The 18,924-nt window shown below is 30.3% G+C and overlaps 2 protein-coding genes across 3 annotated transcripts in view; both read right to left on the reverse strand.

Annotated features, from left to right (window-relative positions):
• LOC113394195 (uncharacterized) overlaps window positions 1-18,924 on the reverse strand; it is a 104,756-nt gene that overhangs the window by 31,965 nt on the left and 53,867 nt on the right. The window lies entirely within an intron of this gene.
• The window catches only part of LOC113394189 (mitochondrial glycine transporter-like), a 132,727-nt gene that overhangs the window by 27,370 nt on the left and 86,433 nt on the right, over window positions 1-18,924 (reverse strand). The gene's annotated exons all lie outside the window — the stretch shown is intronic.

Raw genomic sequence — 18,924 nt, forward strand, 5'->3', positions numbered from 1 at the left:
CATTTCGTATAAACTCAAAAAAAAAAGTGTGTCAGATTCTTATGTTATAAAACAAACCTTATTTGTTAAATTCATAGGTCATGACATCAGCAATTTCGAGTCGGATTATGTGTGAGTCAGTTACTCCTTTTATATTTATTATTTTTGTTTGCAAGTATCAAATTACTTTCACAGTTCTTTTGAAATTATTTGTAATTTTTTTTATTTATATCATGACGAATATGCTATCATTTTATGTCTTGAATCGTTACGAAATAAAAGTGATTTATTTCGATAGCAATTATTATACATTACTCAATAAATAATTTTAAAAACGTCATAAATATATTTTACCGTATATTTTTATTTCGACATAAACGTCAATTAACACCCAAAACTGCCTTTAATGGCGATGCGTTTCTGTGATATGAATCGTTGTTAATATGCAACTATAATTCAATTTAAGTGAAATTAAATAATATATTTAATGCAATTGCATCTCTTTTCGTATCGAACCGGTCACGACAAAATAGCCGCTTTCAGAAAAAATATGCCATTACGACACGGAAGCTTATGATAGGACGTTATGGTTTTGTACATGATGAGATCATTCGTACCTAAAGTTACACAATAAATAATATAGATTTTTAGCAAAAAGACAAGTTTGATAAATATGATTATTTAGCGCCCACATAATTTCATTTGTTATTTTTGATGAATGTATGCAAAATATTTTATAAAGTAAGGTAAGAAATTAAAGATTTTAAATACTATTCAATTTAAATGTCAATGTTGTTTACACCTTTTATGACGTATCACAATTGAAAGTTACACACATAATTTATTTTTAAGTGATTAGTGATAAGTTGATGGTGTAACTTTTTCAATAAATAAATAAAATAAATAAATTTAATTTTCGTTTTAAATTGATTGTATGAGGTCTTCGAATAGAAACCATTAATTACACAGTGTGACAACGCCCTTACCGCCACCAACTACGAGACTAAAGGCAGTACGTCACTTGGCAAAGCGTATTTGCATTAATTGTGACAACACGACATGTGCAGACGACTATTTCGAATATATTTGCTTCGTGTAACTGACATGACAAATAACGAACATATGAAACACGATTTCCGTCTGTTATGAGTTTTTAGTTATAATTAAAGTTGGATAAAAGGCAAATATGTTTATATTTGAAGACATCAGTCGATGAAGGTGATATGTATTTTGCACATTTTGTGAAAAAATAATTTTATTTCATAAATGAAGGTGTGAAGACATTTAATTAAATAATTGCGTTGCTTTTGTTATTAACTGTGAATACACAAATGTTTTTACGTAATGATTTTCTGGTTAATTTGTGGATGTTGTGTGTAATATTAGCAAATACAAAAAAAATATTTAGTCATGCAGTCGTTATGCGAAAACGGTAAACAAAATAAAATGGCACCTTAAGATACTGTCCTTTGTATATGTATAACATGGTCTTACTCATCTTCGGAACCGGAATCGTATCAAAGAGAAGTATTGTTATTTGGCGGTAGACAATCCTCAATTGAGTTGTACGACCCCAGACAGGTTCGCTTGTACCAGCACCTGTTCTTGTAAATAAAATAAATAAATAAAAGATAATTTGTTCCTTTTAATAAGACGTTTTTAATCACGGATAAACGTTTAAAATGTGAATACTTTTTATATTATATATTAATGCTCTTCTATATACTATGATCTCACTTCGTATGTCACACATTTCAATGTTGAAATCGCCTTACTGTGAGACGCTGTTTTCATGCCTGTATCCCTTAAATATATGTATCATTATATTCAATGCCGAATATCACCTGACATTTAACAATTGTATTCTGTGGGGAGTTTCGAATTTGTTCTTACAGAATTTATCTATAGTTTTTCAATATTTATATTAAATGTCAGGTAATTAACGTGAATCTCCAATTTCGCTAATTTCATTTTTAGACTATTATTTCTTTAGAAGATAAGATAATTAACATGGTTATTTTTATTATTATCTCGTGAACAAAACATTCGTAGATAATTTCAAAATATCGAACTCAACCAAATAAAAATAAAAAACACGGTAAATATCCCGTTTCAAATACTTATTAATTCTACATATAAGTATCCAGTAACTACGTAACATTCTGTTAATATCGTGCCGGGCAAATTATTTCTTGAAGGAGCAGATTTAGCTCTTTTTCATACCCAAAGTGTCGCTAAGAGATATTTACAGCAATTAAAATCTTATAAAGATAATTACAAAATAAAGACAAATCATTCCCATTCATTTACATTGCAATATCTATGACAAAATGTTAAACGCACTATAACCAAAGAGGTTTTATCACAGAACGAATACTAATTAAGTATGACATACAGTGTAGCATTATTAATCAGAGAGGAAAGGGCAGAAATATTGAATTTCTATGTCCAAACCCAATACCCAGCCCAATATGGCACTAATGTATTCCCTGCATAACGAAATGCAATCTATTCAGATAAAGGTATAAATCCTGCACGTGGAACCCGATATCATTAGTGGTTACCCGAACGGGACACAATGGATATCGATACCAGTACCAATTGAAATTGTATTGGAATATGCTAATATTTGGTATTTTTAGACATTACTGTTATGATTTGTAAGATTCCTGCTCTATTTCCGACGTTAAGCCAGTTCATCAATTTTAAAAAAGAACAGCGATTGTTTCCATGTCGAGTGTTGGTTGATTTTACACAATGAGTATTAATTGAAACTTATGCATTATTTTTTTGCTAATAATAAGGTCAGAGTACATTACTGTCAAACTTAATTTAAAAAAAAATCTAAAATATAGTTCCTTAATTCTTCAGTAATAACTCTTCTCTAGAATAGTTATAGTACTGCGAATTAAATATTAAAAATTAAAAATTATAGTAGAACAAGAGACAATTTTGATATTAAACGATACAGAAATTCATGAGTAATTCATATGTTCTTTTTATTTTCTTATAAAATTAATTCTTAATTATTATCGTTTGTAATCATAGTAATATATAAGTATGTAATGTTGTATATGTACATTATAAACACAGTATTAAAGAGTTTACTTGAACACATAACCCTTAATTATGACGCTCCTACGTAACGGTTCTGATTGGAAGTCAGACACGGGAAATGTCGTGTAGCTGCCGTATTTACATTTAAATTGAGTAGGCTTCATTGTCAGCTGAACTGATGTTAACAGGGCACTGGGCACTCGAGCTAATCTGAACTAAACCACCGTAAACCACTTCACTATCGCAGCAAAAGCAAAACGATGTGTTGTGACAGCTGAACGACGACAGAACAAGTATCAAAATTATATTAATAGTATTAAAGTATGTCGTTATGTATTACGATTGAAATTCATAACAAGTATTACATCGATAAAATTCTAGAAGTATGTATATTTATTAAAGAAACTTTTTGGTTAATGACATTATATAAAAATTATTTACTATTTTCTGAATTATTTAATTGGCTATTATACATGGACTATTAAAAAAATATATATTTGTTTTCGTTTTCGCTTTAGTGTAATTCGAAATATCTCTTGGCATCTGATTGGGTGATTTTAAATTAGACACTAAATTTATTGTCTTAAGTTAAGACAATAGTTTATTGTCTTAACTAGACTGACGTTAATTGGTCACCTGTGCTGTCAATGCGCCGTAAACCAGGGAACTTAAGACGTTATAACCCTTGTGCCTGTAATTATACTGGCTCACTCACAATTCGAAGCGGAACACACCAATTTAAAGTATTACTGCTTAGAGGATGAATAACGATGATTTGATTATAATGAGTGGACCCACCTAGACAGGTCGCATAAATTGGCAGTACTAACATTATGACATTGACAGACGTTGAGTCATGAGAATGAGGAATTGTATTGCTGTGTTTGTTCCGTTCCTTTTCCTAATTCTTTATTTATTTAAAACGTTAAGGTAGCCAAGTGGTTATGACGCAAAGACCATTTAATTTCACGTGTTTTTATATTGGACCTCGAAATCTAAGATTAAGATCGATATCGTGAGGAAACATGCATGTGTCCGACAAACATCTGCCACGAAGTAGAATAAATTCATAACCCAGCTCGAAAGCAACGCTTGCTTTAGTCCATCTTCATCTTCTCCCCTCGCCGTAAGTGTTGTTAATAAGGGGTTCTCTGTACCCCAGAAACCCCTTATAGCATGGAGGCCCGTCAAAAGACGGGCAAACCGTCGGGACATCGCGGTAGCATATACAAGCGATCCTATGATGCTCTTTGAAGACATGGAGTGGGTATCGCTGAATTTAATTCGGTATTATGTGACCAAAAAAGTGACTAATTTACTACAACTTTTACGTCATTGTTGTAAATCTTAGAAAGAGAAAATTAATATTTATAAAGGCAACCTTGTGCTCGTATGACAATGTGCCAAATATGTTCCCATTTATTTTATTTATAATGTCGCCATGTCTCGCCTGTTTAGTGGAAAGTCACCTTAAACAAGATTTATTACGAGTGGACTTGATGTGGACAAAATAGGAATAATGACGCAAAGCTGTCGGACTAACTTTACTGTGAACGGTCTTGCCTTATCGTGTCCAACAATAGGTTACATGGAAACATAGAATTAAATAGATTTACGAGTTGAAGTTATCTGCAACGGTTTATTTACTAACATAACGTTTTAAGTAAAAAGTATATCTGTACGTATCATAAAAGTGTAACTTTAAATGTAGTAATAACTTTAGGAGTGACAAAGAAGACAAAATTACAATATTATTTATTAATATTATAACACTGATAAAAATAATAATTTTTGTTCCCCTAAATTTGTTATATCATTATCAATATTATAAATTTGACCAAATTTTGCCAGTAAGCATGACTGCAACCATCCGTGATAGCTGTAAAACTACAAAACATATTGGCACCTCGTGACCCGAAGATCGAAAGACAATAATATATATTTTAATTCAATACGCGAAGCGACTGAACTTGAAGATTAAAAATATATTAATTACGAATATGAATTTAATTTGTTAACAACGTAGAGCTACTACATCAATTAATTAAAATTAAATTGCCTCGAACAACGTGCGTGCAGTGTTATTGTTTTATTGTAACGCATTTCCAGCATTATTCTCGTAGCAAGTATAAATATAATACAGACAATTCATACATTCCATAGCCTTTGAGTCCCATTGTTTTGTTTTTTGTGCCTTATAATTACAACTCATTATTTCATAGCCTAATTTTAAACGTAAAGCCTGAAGGCACGTCAAATATCCTATCCAAAATGTTCAACGTTGATAAAAATTCCTAGAAATTTAGTTATTCCATAATAATTTAAACGCGTATTTTCCTTTTCGCGCCAAAGTTGTTATACCATTGATGCATTAACTATTATGATAATTGTTAACTAACTTGCGTGAATTAACGTTAAAATCTATTAATTTATAACTCAATTCAGTTAACGTCATTGACTAACAGTAAATGCCTAGTAGTTAAACTATAAATACCAACTATTAACCGCGGGCGCATCATATCATATATCGCGAACACGATCCCTTTTTAAAACCATTTATTACAAATGGTCATTATTTATTATGTAAGTTTATTCTTTAAATTTTAAATGAATTGGATCTGAACTAATAGCTGTTATAATGTAACACTATCATGAATATTAGCCATTCAAATTTTGTGTTATTTTTTCATTATAAATAAATTACCAAAAAAAACTTGATTCTTATAGAGTTTACATACTAGAAAAACGTAACATAAAGATCAATTATATTCCCAAGTTTCCATCTGCTTAAAAAAATATAAATAAAAATATTTTTTCAAATTCGGAATCAAAAATCGGATCTTAGTCGATTATAACAATGATTTTGTCTTCCTCACTAGCTTTACCCACCATACATTAGACAAATAAATTGTTTAAGAAATTAACTTGAAACTCAGTAGGTTCATAGTAATACATCAATATCTGGACCCCTGTCGACATAATGCAATCATTCCAAGATTGATAAGAATCAAAGTATAGGCTCGTTATTTCTAACCTCAATCGTATTAATCTAAGTCAGGAAGCACACCCGAGACAAGTGATTTGAGCTTACTTATTTATTTCTACGATAGATGTGTACGTGAGTTTGAGTATAAATAGCCCAGAAGTACAAGTGGATATTAAGGAAATAATCGGTTTAGATCTAGACCAGGAGACTTTTTATTTATGTTACTATATTTATGATAACCCAACTATATAGGAGATAGCATATATAGTCCCTAATTTCATCATGACATGACACGACAAAAAAAAGATCACAGGGTGTGTTACATCCTTTAAGAAGTGTGGGAGTGTAAACACAGCCAATTCTCTAATACGGGTTGCTGCTTAGAAATTATTGGCTGATGCTGAGTGCATAACTTGGACTTTTTTTATAATAGCGTTAGGTAGACGGGTAAACGTGCCACCTAACGGTAAGTGATCACCACAGCCCATAGATACTAGCGTTATAATAAATATTAACCATTCCTTCCATTGCCAAAACCAACCTTTGGAACTAAGATTTATTATGTCCATTTTGCCTATAGTCACACTGTTTCAAAATTTCAAAAATTAAGTATTTCTAATGGCGGTAGAATATCTGATGAGCGGGTAGTACCCAGTAGGGTTGAGAATTTGAATCCAATATCTCGGTATCTATAACATTATAAACTTCAAGACCAACGAGTCAGTGACACACGTATATCGAGCTATCGACATCAAGACGGCCAAGTGTCGTTATCAACAGGAAACAAGCCTGTTACCATTACATATACCTAGAATATTTATAGGCTGTTGTTTACTTATAACTTTTAATTAATAAAATATAATTCTATCATTCTTCTTAATAGGAGGTCAACTTTTTACCAACAGTGTGTATTTTTTGTCCCATAAATTTTGGTATTATTTATTTTTATGCTAACCGTACCACGAATAAATAAGCCGATGTGAACTAAAAGTAACGTGTGTTTAGAAGCGGTTTGTTGATAGTACGTTAATTTCTGAACGCCCGTCAACATAATGTGATCATCCCGCGATAGAGATTGATAAGCGTCAACAAAAGTATTGGTTACCCGTTATTTTCACTCTGAATAGAATTGATCTAAGTCAGGAAGCGTATTAGGGTTTTACATGTAGTATTTTATTTGAAATTATTATTTAACCTGGAATATTTTAACAAATATTTCTTAACCCACCATTTTTGTAAATTAAGAACAAACGCAAAATATAATAATTATATAAAATTTATTGGTATTTGATTGACATAACGTTGTAATTGAAATTGTGGAAAAGAATAACTACTAAATATCTTACCGGTTCTTCTCAGTAGAATCTATATTTCGAACCGGTTGTAGTTTTAACTACATTTAATAATATAACCCTATGCGACGATTCAAAAGTCCTATTAAAACTACTTTATTTTTTATAAAAATACTTTTCGTTTACTTAGAAATACTAGTAAAACTTATTACTAACAACATATATAATTTAAAATTAATAGATATATTTTATAGCGTAATTTCATATTAAGCTTTAGTAACGATTTAATTAAAACAATAAAATAAACCATAAAATGTATTCATTTTATATTGCGATAATTTAATTTAAAAGGGTTTAATTTGCCAATGAAACAAATTCTTAATTAAACGACGTTCATAAAGATGTTATTGGCTATTTTATAAGCATCTTAATAATTAATTATAAGTAAGTATTGCTATCATTAATAGAGTTAATACAAGGGTTTTCTTGTATCTTGTAGGTAGTCTGATAGTGGACCGGCAAAATTATTTAATACAAATAATTATATTTTTGGAAATATATTATATAGCTTTGTTAAAAATAGTTTATTAATTCCGATTTTTTTTATGCTAATTACGGTATTTATTATTATAATGTTAGATCACCCAATAATATGACAGTTAATAATATAAACGTTATAATTTGTACAAATAAATATAGTAGTTTTTTGACAACCCTAACACGACATGTTTAAGCTTAGAGCTAACGCTTATTAACCTTTTTTTTTAATTTTTATTATTAACAGCAACGGTAATTTTTTACTGTCAATGATTGTAGTGAATTTATCTATAAATATAAAAAGAAAATAATTTTGTTGTTGTAATTTACAATTGATAAATTTAAGATAAAAGAGAGATTATCAAAAAAATATTTTCTGTTTCTGGGCCACCCGGTTGGAATTAAATAACAGACACAATGAAATAATTTAACAACGTTTGAGAATAATGAAATGGCAAGAAATAAAATTGTTTTTAAAAATTCCGTGTGAATTAAAACAATTACAAAAAATAAATTTAAATATTGCTGTATAAAACCGTAAATAAAAGAAAGAGAGATCGATACAGAAAAGTCGCCTGGATAAGGCTTTTTCCTCACGTGACGATTTCTACCAGATCGCTCTACTGGAAGCCGCGTACAAGAACTTGGTACCAAAAAACATGCGGATTTTCTTTCGCCGATTCTTCTCACATCCGATGCTTATTTCCGAACTGGTGGTAGATATTTGACAATCAATAAGCAAGCTTAATCCTTTTATATTGACTATCCAATGTTAATGTAATATTTATAATTCATGTCCCTTACCCCTGAAATCCCATGCAATAGATAATAATAATACTTTATCTCGTAAGTATGCACGAACCTTATTTATTATGCAAACACGTAATACTAAAGCTTTCTGTACACGATGCCAAAACCGCACCGCATCGCTGCTGTGTCATTGCCGTCTTTTTATAACATGGAAATAGTGGTAACATCTTTTATCTTTATAGATTTCAATAGTATTATCATATTCTTATATCTCTCTATTTCTATCTTAACCATAATAATATGTATAGAAATGCTTCTGCAAAAATACGGCCGGTGGCGAAACGGCACCAACGCGGTAGCGGTGTGGCTCATATGCGATTTTATTTGTCTCTACTAACTTGCGGTTTAGAGTCGAAACGGTTCCGGTTTCATGTGCATGAAGCCTAAGACTTGCAATTTATTGGCAGATCGTAAATTTGTCTAAGATATGTCTAGTTGCATTTTGCCAAATAAATATTATTTTTGGTTTATTACACACAGTTCTAATAAGTATAAACACAATATTTTCTTGCTTACGAAAGGAAGTATTTTACTTTAACTTACGCCATGTTTAATACGTAAATTATTCAAATATTATTATTACTACGCAACTTTATTTACATAAGTAAGTAGGTATTAAGAATATTCAACATAAAATCTGGTGAGAATAAAAGTGACTACATTTATCATTTTTAGTCTTTATACCCTGTTCAAGTTAGCTTGATCTTTTTGACAGACGGGCTAGTGATGAGAAACAGAAAATATAACACAATTATATTACAGTCGATGGAACGATGGAATGCGTAATTCAAATTAGAATTCAATTATTTTTTTAACTTATTTTTCTAAAAAGAGTTATACCAGCTAAAGAGACCCCAACCACTAGCCAAAGAGATCCCAACCAATAGGACCCCCGATCGTAATAATAACTTAACAATGATCTTTAATAAGGATTTTTTGTAATCGATATTTGTAACAGTTACTGCCTGTTATTCGCGTCCCTACCGTCCGACCGATGTAACATTGTACAAGCGTCTATTACTTTCAGTGTTTCTATTAAAATTTTACTATAAAGCAATAATATATAATAGAAAAAGTCTTAAAATTTTCGGATAACGCTTGAATCTTTAGGAACTTTTGTACTATATGTATTTTTTAAAATATTTTACAATTTTTAAAATCATTAAATTAAGAAAATAATATGTTCGTAATTGCAAAGTTATGTCGATCAGAAAAAATTACATCTGTCAAAGAGTTCAAAATATCTTGTACAGGGTATACTATCCAAGTTTTAATCAGCCGACAAATCAATAAAGGGAGTTTACAGATAATGCAGAGCTAACAAAATAGTATTTGTCAAGTGAGAGTTATACCTTCGAGCGAATAGAAATTAAATTGGAAATAATGAGGTGAGGAACGTGACGATCTCGAAGAATGCGTCTAGAGAAACAGTCTGCCTTTGATGGATAAGTTTTACTCTCGATATGCACTCGAGAGGCTTGTTCGCGCGAAACATTTTATTTAAACTAGATCATAAATTAAACTGTCAATATTGGAACGACGAATTTAAATGTTTGGTATTAATTTTTTTTTTTTCTAGACATCTACTCATTTGTAATAGCCATTGTTTCAATAATTATATTAACAACGGATAATATTATCGAGTTGTGTAATCGATTTCGATAGCTGAATCGAGTGGTTAAATCGATTTTCTTTACTAAATCATTTTTATACCCGACCATTTCTTGAAATTACAATGAAGAGTAACCACACGTCTGCAATATCCATTCTAATAATTTCACTTGAATGAAAATTGTTGCCTTTCCACCAGATTCAATTTAAAAATGTATAATTATTTTTATTACTATAAACAATGGACTATGAGACACAAAACAATGATATTGTATTACTAACTCTACTACTCAGTACTAACTTTATTTCAATTGGATTAAATTAATGTATTCTTAGAAATATATCGCGAGAAAGTTGGAATTATATATTCGGTTTATATTATTGAAAGTCAAACTTCTATAACATAAAAGTAGAATGTAAACCGATTCTGAAATATTTAAGCTACCCATATAATCATTGCCAGATTTAATGGATACAATTTTAATACACAATTTTTAAATAAATGAAACCACTTATTCATTGAAGAAAATGTAATAGACATAATTTTCTATTATTCATATTTTGGTAGTTAAGCCTTTTCAATACTGCGATATTTAAAGTAAAGCCAGCCCCGTATAATATATTACTATATTATTATTATCAGAGATATACAGTTATCATTCCTATTATCTTTTTTTGTTTAAAATTCTAGTTCAACTCGTCACAAGTAAAATATTTTAACTTTCCGGGATCACAAGTTGAATGAAGCAAATTTATGAAATATTCTTCAATACCATGTACAAAACTTACTTATCCCGCTAACATGACAGCGAAACTAATTTTATTCAAATCAATAAAACTTTAACGATTCTATATCATAAATATTTTCTAATTACTTGTGTCATTCAATGATATAACATTTTGATGAAACAGTTTCATCCAATTAATATGAATCATTTTAATTAATATGGATTGTTTCATTACATATTCATCTCCAATTTGTATTAAGATATAAAAAAAAACAATTTTAACCGTTGATGATGATGATGATGAATATAAACTATTTTTAAATCTGCTCTATTGTAATAGTTAACTTTTAATTCGTATAATAAAATACGCAATTAAGATTAAAATAAACATACACGCTATATACACAATGCTTCCAATGTTGGCGCCAATGCTTACAATGTGACATTCCAACCATCCAAGACTAGAATTATTCAATTTACCTACACATGTTAAGGCTTAAATGCCATTAACAATATAAATACATAATAATATCAATACGAAATAAAAAAAAACATATTTAATAATAGCTAGCTAAATGATTACTAAATAATTTCACTGTATAACATCGTATTATACAATTTTAAACTCGACGCGTTAACTGTACAACTTTATAAAAATGTAATTATACTATTTCAGATAAGTTTTAAACAGCTTAATTATTAAAATTACATTTTCCCAGGCTTTTGTAGACACATGACAGCGAAATGTAAAGGTAATCAATTACGCCAATCATTTTATCCGATCCTTATATAATTAAGATAATATCGTCTTTATTGATTTATTAACAAGTACCAATTTAAATAAACACATAATCGGCTGTCAATGAGTTTTATATTTAGCTGTTCTAAAATTATATGTATAGGTAGAAAACATTGTAGTATTCTTTTCGATAACACATTTTATAAACAACAAAAAAATGTCTGTTTATAAATAGTTCGTTTGCGTATTTTATCCAAACGGGTTTATTTATTTAAATTTTATTGTAAACCTATATTTAGAACGTCAACATAATACAAAAGCTTATACAGTTTTTTTTTTTAAATAAAAAAGTCGTGTACGCTTTTTTTCGTATTATGCGCTCGCGCATCGTCAGTCCGATTGAGTTGAAACTTTGCACAGTTGTCGTCCGCACCTGCGAGGTGTCTGACATAGTACCAGTTACATTTAATAAATGGCGCGGGAATTGTATCGAATATTTTTTTTTTACAAAAAACGTGGCGAGACGCTCGGCTTGTGCGAAACATCGAAACTGAAGATGATTGAATGGATATATAATAAAAACCAATAAAATATAGGCAGAATTAAATATGAACATAGAGCTCACTTAATAAAATAAACATATGTTTCTTATTATTATATTAATTGAAAGCAAGTATATATGTGTTAAATTTAATTACATTTAGCAAGGAAGGTCAAAGAGAATACGCTTCCCATTACATCAAAACCCGTATAAATATTGTAAAAAACCAACAAACGACTACCGCGATAGTGAAATTAACCATCGAAGATGTAAAAAATAGATCAATGCCTACTTGCGGTGCTATTGTTAATTCAGCTGCGTGTGCGCAAGTTGCTACGGAGACACAAAAAAAATCTGGTACCTTAATACTCAACGGTGTTATTTTCTTTAAGAAATAATTGAGTATAATAGCTAAACATATAATTTTAGTGAGAAAATAAATTGGTTTTAACATTTATTTAAAAATAAAATAAAATTAACTAACAGCATACCAATTAATATATTATTTAGTCTATGTATTTACACATATTTCATTACATTGACTTGAAATTTGTAATATTAAGCTTCCGTAAAGTTTTTATCTTAACATAGTACCTACCATAGGTTGACTTATCCTTATAACCAAAACTTTTACAAATAATTAAATTAAACTTTGTTTAATTTAAATATAAAGTAGTAGGAACATTATAGTCGAGTCTAGTAATGTAGTAATTACTGGTAAGTAGAGTTTCAATAGCACGAGTCGGGTCTACATAAATAAATAAAATTAAAAGGTTAGCCTACTGGCGATCCTTTAAATACGATCAGATTCAAGAGCAAATTATGATAATTAAAAAAATGTAGACGGCAAAAGCGGCTTTTCTATAATTTCTTGGAGCGTTTTATGTTCGAAATTCAAACTGGACGACAAGAAAAAGATTTTTATATCACTTTGTTGGGTGATTCTATTTTTGATTCGCATTTGTTCTTGCTTAGACGAGCTCGTAAGCGTATTTGAGTATTCTTTTTTTGAAATTAACTTAAATTATTCCGCGTATTGAGAAAAATATATAAAGATTTTAAAAGACCATCACAGAGGGGAAAATGAGCCGTCCTAGAATTAGTACCATTATAATTGATATCTATTAAAAATGTTTAAATAATAATATAGTAATCGTTGCATATTAAATATAATTGATGAATAAAAGAACACCATTAGTGGAGCATATTTATTTTTTATATCCCTGAAACACAGGTTCTACGGTACCATTAAAGTGGAATGGAAAAATGGTGCGCGAGTTGTATCTGTAAATTGCTTACAAAAAAATTATAGAGGCATTGCAACGCATGCTGTATTAGTTAGTAATTTATAAATAACTAGCTACCCGCCCCTGCTTTGCGCGGGTAGAATAAATGCCTACGTAAAACGTTTATATCGTAATAAATATAACTCTATTGCTTTACGCAGCGCACGCTGGTACAGCTCTCGGGAATAATTAATTAACCTCGACTTTTCTCATAAACCAATTCGACTATTGGCGAAAACCGTATGAAAATCCGTTCGGCATAACTTGAGTATATCACATTCAGACAGACAGACACGGCGAGAGTGTGTTTTATATTGTATAATGATACTGAACTACTGATACTGTCTACTTGGTAGGGCTTTGTGCAAGCCAGTCTGGGTAGGTACCACCCACTCATCAGATATTCTTTCGCCAAACAGCAGTAATCAGTGTGTTCCGGTTTGTAGGATGAGTAAGCCAGTGTAACTACAGACACAAGGGACATATATACATAATAATTCCCAAGGTTGGTAAAGCCTTGGCGATGTAAGGAATGGCTAATATTTCTTACAGCGACATTGTCTATGGATGGTGGTGACGACTTACCATCAGGAGGTCCATTGGCTCGTCCTCCAACCATCATAAAAAAGAACTAAATCTAAAAGTGTAACACACTCTTCACTTCGTCCTTGCTATATTTTCACATTCCGAATCAGCGTCAACGTTGAATTGGCATGAGATAGTTTAAACTTGTCTAGAAATTCTTTTTAAAACAAGCTTGAATTAAAAAAAATCTGATTATTTTTTTCATATTATTTAGCAAGACAATGCTAATGGAAGTTTCAAGATTCTGAACTGGTTTTCACGCTTAATTGAGTTGAATTGGTTCAAAACTATTCCCATTTAATAATAATAATTATCAATTGAATTCCAGTCAGGGTTGGCAATATCACGGATATGTCAATAAGCCAAGGACATATTTACACAAGTGTATACGTCAGCAGATGCACGTGCTTGATATATTTATTTTTAGTTTAAAAGAATGGCAATCCAACACCACCGAAAAAAGTGACTCGACAGATGTAGAACTAAAGGCTATATGCTCTCCGATGTTTAGGAGTGTAACACTTCCTACTTCGTAGTTCCAAGCCTATAGTACTTTTAACTTTTATGGGACCCAACCTGGAATTCAAGGCATTCAGAGGCAATTTACTGCCAATATCAATATAATATTAACAATAAGAGATATTTTATATAATGATAAACTATCGAGAACATAGTGTTCTTAAACCTTAATATTACATAACTGTAATCATTTATTGGAACTCTAAATGGCGATTTACAACACTGATAAATGTCCACAATTGTACCTTAACGTGATCGTATATTTATCACTTAATACTGTGTATATTTTTTTATGAAATATATGCATATAAATAATCATGGTCAATTTTATCTTTAATAAGAAACACGAAAAGCCTATTACGATAGTAAACGGTCGCCAATGTAATAATTAATCTTTACATTTTTCAAAGACCACGGGCCAGTGGTTAGGATACATGAATTGTAACCGAAGATGTTAGGTTCAAACCCGGGCATGAAAAACTGATTTTTGATTTGCTTGAGTTTACAATTCATCTCGTAGCTCAGCAGTCAAGGAATAAATCGTGAGGAAACAAATACTTGTCAGATGAAAATTTGTTATTTAAAAATTGAAAATCAATTCGCATGGTACTAGTATTACATAGTTTCTGACTTTCTTAAATGGACAGGAGTTCTTAACAATGAGGTATTTATAGAATGATACGGTAATTGCCAATACGCTAGTTTTTTTTAAATATGTTTTTTTTTATCCTAAATTAATTATTCCAGATCTACTACAAAAACATTGAGTAATATAAAACCAACAAAAACGTTTTTAGTATATTTTTGTGATGATTTCAGACTAATTGAACCACAGTCTCATGGTAAGCTAGCAGCGAGGAGTGCAGAATATATTATACCTATTACACAGTTATATGCCCAAACACAAGTCGACTCTATTCCCTCATAAGACCAGAAAGAGGCTTTACGTGCAAACCAAGACATAACAAACACTGCCAACCTGGGATTGGCACAAGGTTACAATCCAGGATCCAGGAGGTCTCTTTTAGCTAGCCACTAGACCAAAGAGGCGGTATAATTTTATTATAGTTTTACGTTACACATATGTACTAACTTGAATCTTTTCTACTTTAATCGAAATAACTTGTATGAAAAAGTAACAGATTACAAATTGTATCATTATAAAATCGAATGACTTTTTCAAGATAATTTATTATTCGCAGTGGGTGACATTATTAACATTAAAAAATAAAGTTAACATATTTTTTAAATCGTTCTTTATTCTGATCAGAATAATGAAGTACTTTCGCCGATCAACGTCTTTATTTACGACAATTTAATTTTTATTTTTCGATTGAAGATAAAATTCATATAAAGAATGTTTTTTGTTTTTTTTACAACGTATTAAATGTTATAATTAGAAAAAGTTATATCATGTCAGAAATAATAATAAATATTTTGAAGCATCGTAATATTTTAAATTTAAGTAAAAATGTTTGCTTGTCACCGATATATTTTTTAATTAATTTTATTCATTACATCAAGTTAAGATAAGAATCATTAGGGAGACCTACCACGAATAGTACTGCTTCTGTATGTAAAGCTAGGCTACCTACTCACTTTATTACTGTAACGAAGGTATTTTTAAAATGAATTAATAAATCGATTAAACTATCATCTGATAACGAAGCACGGTGGGTCTCGATATATTTATTGTTTTTACGTAAATATACACATATAAAGTAATAGTTGTCGCCCGCGGCTTCGCTCGCATTTTATGGATTGGTCCTCAGGTATTAAGTATGTAAAATTAGACTAAGTCCTTTCTAGTGATTCAAGCTTACTTCATATCCAATTTCATAAAATTTAAGTAAGGAGTTGGTGAAAACCGAAAAAAAAATTCAATGGTTTAGCCATGAAAGCATAACAGACAGATAGACTTACTTTCGCAGAAAGTTAGTTTCGCATTCCTATGAGTTGCGTTTGATTTTCCAATATTAGAAAATGAAAACTTACCAAGTATATCCACATTAATTTTAAGATAAAATTAAATTTAAGAAAAAAATATTAAATGCACATCAAGGCTACATACTGTACCTACTAGAAACTTCTTCTAGTCAACATTCATAGTCATTCACTTCCTCTTTACTATTTATATATAGTCGACGCAGAGTACAAGAGAACAAACTGCTTTGGAAGAAGAGTCGACAACTCCCTGTCGCCAACACCAATTGGAATTATTTTTACCAGTAACCATTTAATGTACGACGGATAGCCGTGCCCAGCAAAATATGTTCTTTATGTAACGAATCTTTGTTGAGTGTTGTACACGCCCATATATTGATATATGTAAAACTTACGTTATAAATCCGTTTAAATAGGTACCAAGTAGCAATATGTATATATATATATCCTTCAAATCGGAATACAATTCCTAAATTGTATTCCGATTTGAAGGATGAGTTAGCCAGCGTAACTACATCTTCCTAAGGTTGGTTGCGGATTAGCGACGTAAAAAATGGTTAACATTTCTACAGTACCAATTTCTATGGGTGATGGTGACCACTTACCATCGGATGTCCAATTTGCCAGTCCCCCAAATTAATAACCAAAAAGCTACATATATTCCTCTTCAGAAACTTACAAAACATATGCCTTATATACAATTGTACAATCGTAAACGAATCATTTCTTGAATATAGTAACCGGTCATTATTTGGCTCTTGCAACACGAACATCTAAACTTGTATTAATCTATTCAATGTTACGGGCGGTTAAATAAGACAGATCACATATAAATCTCAATCCAAATCTCATTATGTAATACGATAAGTGAAGTCGTATAACAAAATATGATTAAACAACAAATATAGACCCGTTAACGGCGCCTATCTGATGTATATCTATTCATTGACGCGTCATTAGATCCATTACAGACTAATTTTAGATAAGAGATATTCGGTATTAACTAACCGATTCAAACCGGTTCACTTTATAAATTACTAAACGATTTCAAACTGACAGTGTTGAAGTATAGGCTCTAATGACGTCGTAATAATAAAATGTTTTTATATAAAAAATACGCACTAATGAATTTAAAAATTATATTTAATGATGTTTTTAGTTTTAAGATCGCAAAAAAAGATTTTATTAAGTTTTTTTTTTTTTACTATTCAATAGTAGTCATAGACTCGTATAAGTATCACATTCTTTATAAAAAATATACTTAAATTATCGAATCGTAGATTCTCTATACGTGTGCAAAATTACAAATTAATCGAAATCTCGAAGGTGTGAGAAAATTTAAGCGCAAAAACATCGCTTGACACTGTATTGCATTTTTCAATTATTTTATATTTGAAAGGACAACCAATCACTTCATCTCATTCCATTCCATTTATTCCATATAAAAATAAATTATATCCATTGTACATAAATGATGAATATTAAATAATTTCCAATTAATTTTATATTAATTGTTATTTAATAAAATATATTCATTTACCAGAAAAGAAATAAGTAATAATTTTATAAATGTAAAAATAAAATAAATAATTTTGCCACCATTCCACACGGTTATGGTTTGTACAGTAACTATATTTAATTTTTATTTGTATATAGTAAGTTAAGGGTTTAATGTTAATAATTCGTGCATATTGTATAAAATAAATTATATTAATTAAGAAACGATTACGCTTTTGTATATCAAATAGATTCTATTAATGGACATACAAAATGACCGGACACGCCTCCACAGCCTCTACGGTGCAGTTGCTCTGTGTTGAGTTGAGCGACGTACAATATAAATAGCGGGGTCAGCGACCGGCCTCTATCCGACCTTCACTTGCCGTAACCCGCGATTAGGGCTGTCCCAAGAATTTTGATTGCTTTTTAATTTCTATTAACTATCCATATAGTTTTAACATATGACATAATCAATACCAATTTATTTCAATAATTGTTTTTAAAATTGGCCTAAAGACGAAGACATTTGCTATTGTGCTGAGAAAGAGATAGAAATGTATAAAGTTCGTATTAGCTCAGACATTGGGTATAAGAGATTCCGCGTGGCTGTTTTGAAGAAAGATATCCAATAATGAAAGAGTGTATGCAAAGTCACGAAAATACACGAGATCTATGTATTTGTGTGTGTGAATGAAATGAAGGTAGAAAGATACGGTTGAAGGTTTCATATGAGATGTTATGACGTTTAAACAAGCACAACTAGAGTGACGGGTTATTAAACAAAATAGCGTGCGAGATTTTAGTTATAAA

This window comes from Vanessa tameamea, chromosome 9, assembly GCF_037043105.1.
Source record: "Vanessa tameamea isolate UH-Manoa-2023 chromosome 9, ilVanTame1 primary haplotype, whole genome shotgun sequence".
In the NCBI taxonomy this organism is placed as follows: domain Eukaryota; kingdom Metazoa; phylum Arthropoda; class Insecta; order Lepidoptera; family Nymphalidae; genus Vanessa; species Vanessa tameamea.